This window comes from Argopecten irradians, unplaced genomic scaffold, assembly GCF_041381155.1.
Source record: "Argopecten irradians isolate NY unplaced genomic scaffold, Ai_NY scaffold_0523, whole genome shotgun sequence".
Classification (NCBI taxonomy): Eukaryota; Metazoa; Mollusca; class Bivalvia; order Pectinida; family Pectinidae; genus Argopecten; species Argopecten irradians.
In genome coordinates, this window is record NW_027187990.1 from 43237 (window position 1) to 52591 (window position 9355).

Consider the following 9355-nt stretch of genomic DNA (forward strand, 5'->3'; position numbering starts at 1 on the left):
CATGAAATGTTGAACTTACACAATGTATTGATTGATTGCAAATTATGCATTAAATATTGAAATAGTATTCATGGTGTTTTGATTGTGTATTGGTAAAATGATTAACCTTTCTGAATATAATGAAATTATAGGAGGGGTCCCCAATCAGGGGGAGATAATTCAGTGAATATCAGGTACAACAGTAAATATGGAAAATATCAAGATTTTGAAAGCAAAACAGGTATATCAAACTTGGTTTTACCTCAAAAAAGGTTTTACAGAGCCTGTCTGTTAAAAATAAGCTCAGATGTAACAGTCAAGTACACCTGGACAAATAAACAGTTATAGTGTGATAAGTGCACCCTTACTGAGAAAAGGAGATTATGGTCAATGGTGAGCTTGGAGAAAATTATAAGACACTGACAGAAAAAACACCTGTCCTGTGTTAATTACAATCTTGTAATTATAGCAACAGTCTACATATAAGAAATAGAATCATGACTTAAATGACCAAATTTCAAGTGACGATTACTAAGAAAGCTTGGACTGAAGAAAATAACCGAATTTACCAGAAAAGATATGGTAACCAAACCTACCTGTAATTAGCATAAAATGATAATACAGTATTCACCTCAGAAGTACAGTATGCTATATGGATATATCTTACCTGTAATTTTGGACTTGTTCTGTTAACCTAACTCTTCTCGACTAAAATATCAGCCTCAGACACCAACCCGCGGACAGACTGTGAAAAAAGTGAAATAACAATGAAATTGATTTATTGCAATATATCAAATACTGAAATGGTACTGATTGGTTTTCTTTGCTTTTTATGGTATTGTATTGAGTATATATTTGATAATCTCTGATCAGAAAGAAAGACACAGGGAATATTGATATTAATCAAGGGGAGACAATCCCAGACAGAAACATATTTAACCTAAGAGTTCAGAGAAGATATAAAGACTTTGAAAGAAAACATATAATTCAACCGTGAAGAAACATTAGGGTTGCATGGAGGGGACCTCCACAGCCCTTTTGTTTATAAATAAACAATGATAAGAGAGTAAAGGGGCGCCTGCGCAGAGCAGGGAGATGCTGACAAAGATGGCCTGTCAAACTGCTGTCAGACAACTCCATTGAAAATAACTTATAGCTGTGAAAGTTCATTATTTTAGAGATGTTCTCTATACAAATTAAGAACGGTCTAATAGACAGTAACCACTTGACCAGAGATCATCCAAGAGTAAAGTACTGTAAGAGAGAAAATGGCTAAGACAAAAAATGACAAACCTCAACTATTTAAGAAAGGATGTATTCCTTACAACAAAGGTGCTCGAATCTCAAGGGAATCACAGATAGATTCTAAGGAAAAGTGCACAGTGAGACTTGACAAGAAAATGTATGATAAAGTGTGTCATACTCCAGAGGGCTTACCTGTAGATGGTAGCTCTTCCTACAGATTTCTGCGGCCAAAAAAGGAGACCAGCACAGAACCAACATCCAGGTAAGGAAATCTTCGAAGACTAACTGAAAAATAAAGCGAGCATGTATCAATAACAGGTTATATTTAAAATAATTGAATTCTAACAAATTATTAACAACATATGCTTTGATTCTTTGTTAATATGCTTTGATTCTTTCTTATTACTGTTTATATAATGTGATGTGCTAAATAAGAACCTGTGTATAAAAGACCAATAGTGCATGTAAAAAGATTTTGTAAAGTTATAAGTTCTGTCAAGTGAAAGCAGAGAAAAAAACTTACCTGTTTCTTATCTACACCACTTGACAGAACCTGTCTATAGAGACCAGTGGGTCTCTGCAAATAGAGACCCCTGGTCCCTATTAGTATAAAACCTGTCTAAAGAGACCAGTGGGTCTCTGCAATTAGAGACCCCTGGTCCCAATTAGCACAGAACCTGTCTACAGAGACCCACCTCTCTTTAGACAGGTTCTATACTAATAGGGACCAGGGTCTCTAATTACAGAGACCCCTGGTCCCTATTAGCACTAACCTGTCTACAGAGACCCACTGGTCTCTTTAACAGGTTCTATACTAATAGGGACCAGGGGTCTCTAATTACAGAGACCCCTGGTCCCTATTAGCACATAACCTGTCTACAGAGACCCACTGGTTCTTTATAAGGTTCTGTGCTAATAGGGACCAGGGGTCTCTGTATAGTATATAACCTGTCTATAGGGACCAGGGGTCTCTGTAATTAGAGACCCCTGGTCCCTATTAGTATAGAACCTGTCTAAAGAGACCAGTGGGTCTCTGTAGACAGGTCTTTCACTTAAATGTAATAAAAATAGTGTCTAGTAGCATCACTGGTCCTTATACACAGTTTTTTTGGTTTCTTTTCGATATTTGATCATTAATTGATATTATAATGGTTTTTTCATCGCCTATATTGTAGGAAGGATGAAATTTCAACAAACAGAATTGTTTGCATCAATAAAACTATGGCATTGTTCAACGACGCCAACAAGGGACCACCGTATGAAGAGTGACCAATGCCAGGGCCAGCTGGAGTGGGACTACAAGACCGAGAAGTCGTGGGGACTTGGCTGCCGCGTGCGCCTCCTATGTAACCGATGTCAATACAGGTCCAGCATGCACTCTTTGTACGAAGAAGTTGAGACGGCGGTTGGAACCAAGGGTCGTAAGGCTGCCAAAATGAACAGGGGCGTCCATGTTGGCCTAAGTCAAGCTCCAATCAGCAGTACGTCTCTACGTCGAATCCTGTCAAGCGCTAACGTGAAGGCCCCGTCCCACTGGGGTATGCAAAAACAAGCCAACAAAAAGTGTGCGACACCATTGCCAGTACGAACCAGAGAGATCTACGAAGCCGAAGGAAAACCCTGAGAGAAATTAACAAGTTACGAGGGAGACCTGAACACCTGATTGACCTTGCCGTGGATGGGACATACAATAACTCCCTATATTCTGGAGGAGGTCACACGCCATTCCAGGCCGGAACTCAGTGTGTACAGCTTGCGGCCGAAACAGTCACAAAGGATAAAGACATTGTTGCTATGGCAACAAAAAGCAAACTGTGCAACATCCAACCCACCTGTGAAAATGAACATCAGTCCACATGTAAGGGTAACCTACCTATAGGCTCCTCCATTGGAAATGAGCGAGGATGTGAGCCGGGAGATCCTCGACGACATCTTGCAGGATGGACTTGAGGTCGATAAGCTGGTGACCCCCGACACCAAGGCATACAAGGCTGCAGAGGAACTGTTTCAGAGTGGGCGCTCATCGACTCAGCCACGTCACTTTCTGGATACCACACACGTCGCTAGAAACCAGAGAAAAATCATTAAGAAAACTAACGTCACTAGCACCCATGATGCCTGGCACTACAAGACACGAGAGAAAAACAGAAAGACAGATTTTCAGCAGACCTCGCCAACAGATGCCAGGCAGAGATGTCTGCAATGTATAAATTACATACTGGCGACACAGAACAACTACAGACATCAGCGCGACGTGCGCGTGAGGCCATTAAGCTGTGTTACCGAGGGATACACACTTCGTGTAAAAGAAAGTCTCTAGTCTGTAATGGCGACTGGCTGGAAAAAAGTTCATACCTGGACAGCGACTTCAAAATTGCAAAAGGAATAAAAAACGACCACATTATTGATGAGTGTCTAGATCTGCGCCTTGGAGACAACATCATCGCCAAGACAACGCACAACCTAAATACACAAAAGGTGGAGTCAGCCAATCGAAGAATTAAAAGATCCTTACCCAAGAGTATGAACTTCACACGGAACTTCGATGGTCGAGCTCATAGCGCCGTACACTGCATCAACCATGGACCCGGACATTCCATCAGCAAACTATGTGAGGCTGTAGGGTCACCAATCTCTAAGGGCAGTTCTGTTGCCAGGAACCTGGAAAATGACCAAAAACATTACCGATACTGGAAAGAAAAAGCACAGTCCCTTACCTGTAAGAAAAAGCGAGCCGAAAAGCGGAGAAAATTATATCAACTCCATGACTGCAAGGTCGACGAGGATATTTATGTCAGTAACCAACTATTAAAATCTATAAAAGCAAATCAAAAAGATAAAACCTAAGTGAACTTACCTGATATCTACAATAGACATGCAGGAGCATGGTCATTTGAACACTGTCCCTGTGCTGCACAGTGATTCCTGGCTTGATTCGTTTCATGTGTCTCAATGTGCAGGTGTGCAGGATTGATGCATGTTTTCTCATGACACAGGTGACTGACTTCAACTTTCCTACCTGATCCGTCATGGCTGGGAAAGGTATCCCGGGTCCACCTAAACTGCACCATACAAACCACTCTGTGAACTCGTTCATCAGTTCTCTCTCCTGTTGGCCACCGTACAGCAAATCGACCGTACCCACCTGATGTCAAAGCACCTGTCCAAAGTCTACAGCCGTGCATATTACCTGACTCTATGCTGTGTGCCATTAACTTACTGTTAATATTTAAATAGAAAGCATCCATGATGTCTGTGTCACGTGTACTATCAAAATCTGGGGACTTACCTTTGTATCCAAGGACTCTCTCAACTCCGGTGTCTGACAGTTCAACTTCCGGTACATTTGATATAGAGAGCAACCAACTAAATGCTTTTCCATAGACCACAGTGTTAACGTTATGGCATCTACTTCTAATACTATTGAATTCTGATGAGCCACCATGTTCTATACTTAAAGTATATGCTCTCATATAACAATAGATAGAAAAAAAAGAGGGGGTCCTTCTGCTCAAACTCTCACCAGGGTAGCCATTTTTAAATAGGGTGCATTCGACACTGAAAAATCATGAAATTCTAATGTTTTTACCTATTAATTATCAATATTGATATTCTTACCTTAAATTTCAATCTGAATTTCCAAATTCATATCATGGTTATCTAGGAATAATTACCTGTCAGAAAACAGTTTTACTTTGGAAATTCATAATTAACCAGCCAATCAGCGGCCGGGTCAGAATTCTATCCTGGGCTCAATCTTGTATACACAGGGGCCATTTCGAAGGTCTTTTTTTCATTTAGTTGGTTGTTCCCTAATATTCTACTTCAACATGTGTTCTATTAATTATGTCTCCACTTCAGATAAATAATATACATTTTCTGTGAAATTTTATGTTTTACATCATGTATACACAGTGTGCTCATACGCCTTATTCTTACATTCTCCATTCTGGACCTTTACCATTGATGACCTTTACCAGATACACCATCCAAAATAGACATCACATGTACACTTAAATATGCTCCACCGATGACTAATGGTAATTTTTCACTATTAAAAACAGGAGCAGACGATTTAGTATTTTCCTTCAGTTACAAAAGTTACTTACTTTACACCATTACCACCATTGAAAAGTTTGTGCTTCTAATTTTTACATCAAGTTATGAAATACAATTAATTTGCTCCCGAAAAAAATCTGTGTCACTATATCCTATATGGTATGAAGTACTGATTGCACATGCACCAAAGGCGAAATAAATTATCTTATATTATTTTTTTTTGTGTTTAATTAGACATATGTAACGAAGCTGTGGTGCGCTTCGTTGCTATATTTTCCGGAAATTCTAATGTTTTTGCCTATTAATTATCAATATTGATATTCTTACCTTAAATTTCAATCTGAATTTCCAAATTCATATCATGGTTATCGGGACTTTGGCGGGAATTTGCTGTGCACGAGATCTCGGGACTGCGCCGAGGCCTTCGGTTTTCTACCGGGCCTTGAGAGGTGAGGGTTGTGTTTTTGAAACCTATGTAATTTTTATATATTTGTCGCCCATCCTTTCCCTAATTTGCTGTTATCGTATAGTATGGAAATGCATTAACATTACTGTGTGTGTATTTTTCGCTGTCAGTCGATATTTTTGCTATATTTTTGAGTTTGAAATTGTGCAATGTCGGACTTGGCATGTCTCGCTTTTAGACGGGTTTCGATAGTATTTAAAAGTCTTCACTCTTGTGTTGAGAGCCGTTGGTAGGCTGGAAAAGAGTGGGAGCCTCCTGTGTTGAGTTTCGGGGTTAACCGTTAAGGAGATATTTTGAGAATCTTCGCTGGAGAACGGTGTTTGTGAAATTGGAGGTTAAACTATCGATAATCGGCCGGCCGGTGTGTAGCGCCACGTGCTCGGTCTTTCATTGATGGGTAGGAGTTAATTCTGATAGCGAAAACGTTAGAATATTAGCAGCAAAATTGTCCATTTCACAGTACTTCCCACTGAGCCACGCGGGTATTTTCTTGTTGTCACCTTTACACATGTTAAAATATTAATAAACTGTTAAATGAATTTGAAATTGATGTCGTCCATTGTCCATACTCACTAGTACCATTGAATATTGTAGCGAGACATAGGAATCTGCAAGCTAACGCGGCAGTCGAACCCAGAGCAAAACAAATCAATTGTATCATTCTTACTCTACGCTAATGACTGCGGTCGTAGCGAAACAAGTCGTTACACATATACGTAGGTATTAAATCATTAATACAGTATTAATAAGATGGGATGTGGAAACCTAATTAGTTCTGGCGGTCCCACTATCTTACATGTTCTGATTGACCAGGGGTCACTTTCATCCTCTGTCAGCTATTGGATTTGTGCACTCATGCTTGGTATGCCAGACTAGGGGCAATGGGTCCTTTAGGCCCCCTTTGCTTGCCAATGTGTCACCTTGCTTCCTCTGACAGCTGCTGGCTGCATGACTTAGTGCAGCATGTGGGGTGAGGGCCTGAGACCCTTATGGGATCCCTATGCTGGGGAGGTTTGGTGACGAGCCAATCACATTCTAGTTCTGGCACATCCTAGCCAATGACAGAGGTTGAAGGGCTATAGGTTACTGTGCTAGGACTTGTACAGTACAGTCTCCTGAGCACTGTGATGGTGTCTAGTCATCACCAGGTTCCAACACCTGTTCAATTTCTATACAGTTGGTGTTTCCTCATGGAACACAATCCCATCCCACCCATCCCATATAATTTAGCTATGCTTTGTAATGTTTCTTTTTATAGTGATTAGTTGATTATGTTGTAGTTTCTAGTTTGTTATTGTCTATTAGCAGAAGACCGATATTTCATATATAGGGACTATCGTTTCCAAAGATATATATTGTGTATTATTACATAATATTACATAATATTAAATATTGGTTACTTTTAGCCCAAACCTGTCTTTGTGTGTTTTTATTTACCAACAGTATATCTGATTAATATACACGATTAAACACCAATTATTGTTCAATTAAAAGACAAAATAGTTTCTATTTGTACAATAGGATATCAAATGAGAAAATATTCCTATAAGTTATAACCAATATTTCCTGTTGAAAACTGAAGGTTTCGGATTACTTACTTCATTGGTGACTTTTGATCCAAACAGCCAACCAGCTCCCCGGGGACAAATTGCCCAAGTTTCCACATCCTCCGGGTCGGACCAAACCAGATGTACGCAAAGTTAAGGTAAATATCAAGATAATTCTTGTTGGTCAAAGTCATGCATAACATTGGATTCTGATGTCATCGATGGCAAAAGACGTGATTGTCCTGAGCTCCATAAACAGTGAAGACAAATATTACAGATTTACGCTGTAAACAGAGATAGAATCCAGCCAAACTAGGCAGCGACGTGCCAAAAAGGCACTAACGTGCTACACCCAAAATATTGGAAGAATTGGAAACTGGAAACCTGTAGAAAACGTCAAACATCAACATGCCACAACCAGGACGGGAGTATCGTGATGTCAACAAACAAAATGATAGAGACCAAGCAACGATCCGTGCGACCTGGTCAACAAGCAAGTCTGAGAATAAGCCTCCCGGAAACCCGTTTCCTTCTACCGTGGGACGGAGACTGTTTACAAACTTTGCTCAGTAAGTAGTACTGATTAGTCCAATACAAAGGTACTGAAATGTCGGAGATAGATGTAGTCATCAATACAGCATCAAATGTGTCAACAAAAATGACAACATGCATGTCCGTAATAAGTAACTCTGTGGACTCCATGTGGTTTTGTGTTCCTCCTTGCATTGCCACAGTAGAGAAAAACCTCCAGACACAGAAATACAAATTGAACAGAAGTGTGCATAATTAAGAGAAATGTTTGAGGAAAGAATCAAATCACTGGAGGCAAGGAGTTTTATAAATATGTGTAGTGAAGAACATATTAAGAAAATGATAAGACACGAGTTAAAGAAAAGTGAAGAAGAAAGCGAACAGCACGAAACTAAGAAAAATAGAAAGGAGGCCACTACCCATCAACTGGATGTTATCACGGAAATCAATGAGAGAAAAACCAGGGAAGCAAACATCATTGTCTTCGGAATTAAGGAGCAATGCGGTGCAGACGGGTCCGCGAGAAAAGCAGCAGATGAGAAGGAAATACGGGAGATGCTCAAAACATGCAAAGTTATTTATGAGGACAATGTAGCTAAAGTCATAAGACTTGGCAAATTTGACAAAACATAAGTGAAATCGAGGCCGCTGCTGGTTTCTTTTGTATCCTCCGAGAGAAAGAAATCACTCTTCAGACACATATCTGAATTAAAAAACAGTGATAAATACAAAGAAATTCGTATCAGTAGCGACCTCACAAAACAAGAAAGGGAAGTGGAAACCGCTCTTAGTAAAATGAGGCGAAGGAAAGGGAAAAGAAAGAATCGGGGAAATTCATGCATCGGGTACGGGGACCACCGTTGAACAGGAAAATCGTCCGCCTGGTAGTAAGAAAAGAATAATGCATGTCGAAAAAATCCGATGTAATGTTTACAAATGCAGATACTCTCACCAAAAAAATCGAGGAACTTAAATCTTTAATAAATCATGAAAAGTTAGATATAAAAGGAGTTGTTGCTTTTCCAAAAAATTCCAGATACCAAATAAACAAGTCTGAGTTGAATATTGATGGATTTGAAGCTTTTTCCCGGAGAGATGGAGCAAAAAAAAGGTTCGAGAGGAATTATCATATACACGCCACACAAACTAGGAGCCATCAATCAACAAAACATTTTAATGAACAATTATGGGTTTAAATATAAATCTTGATAATGGAAAACATATTAACTATTGGGTGCCTGTACAGGAGTCCAAACAGCAAGGATGAAAACAACAGATGATTTGTGCGCGCTACTTACCAATATAGTAGAGATGAAAACATCACATTTGCTAATAATGGAAGACTTTAATTTGAAATATATCAATTGGGATCAGTTTGACTCCATCTAGAAAAGCAAAACATTTGGAATACCAATTCATTGAATCAATCAAAGATTCGTTTTTATTTCAACATATAAGGAATCCAACGAGAATCAGAGCAAATAATGAAACGCAGTATTTTAGACCTAATATTTACAAACGAACAAGA

The 9355-nt window shown here is 39.4% G+C and overlaps 2 long non-coding RNA genes across 2 annotated transcripts; both read right to left on the reverse strand.

The window, feature by feature from the left end:
• Window positions 1–646: 646 nt before the first annotated feature.
• On the reverse strand, window positions 647–3181 carry LOC138312918 (uncharacterized). Its single transcript, XR_011207080.1, has 3 exons — window positions 3098–3181; window positions 1417–1509; window positions 647–724 (listed from the first exon to the last, which is right to left on the reverse strand). It is a non-coding gene; the product is annotated as an uncharacterized lncRNA (long non-coding RNA).
• A 12-nt stretch (window positions 3182–3193) lies between these two features.
• Window positions 3194–7821, reverse strand: LOC138312917 (uncharacterized). Its single transcript, XR_011207079.1, has 3 exons — window positions 7348–7821; window positions 3740–3885; window positions 3194–3287 (listed from the first exon to the last, which is right to left on the reverse strand). It is a non-coding gene; the product is annotated as an uncharacterized lncRNA (long non-coding RNA).
• Between the last annotated feature and the right edge of the window lie 1534 nt (window positions 7822–9355).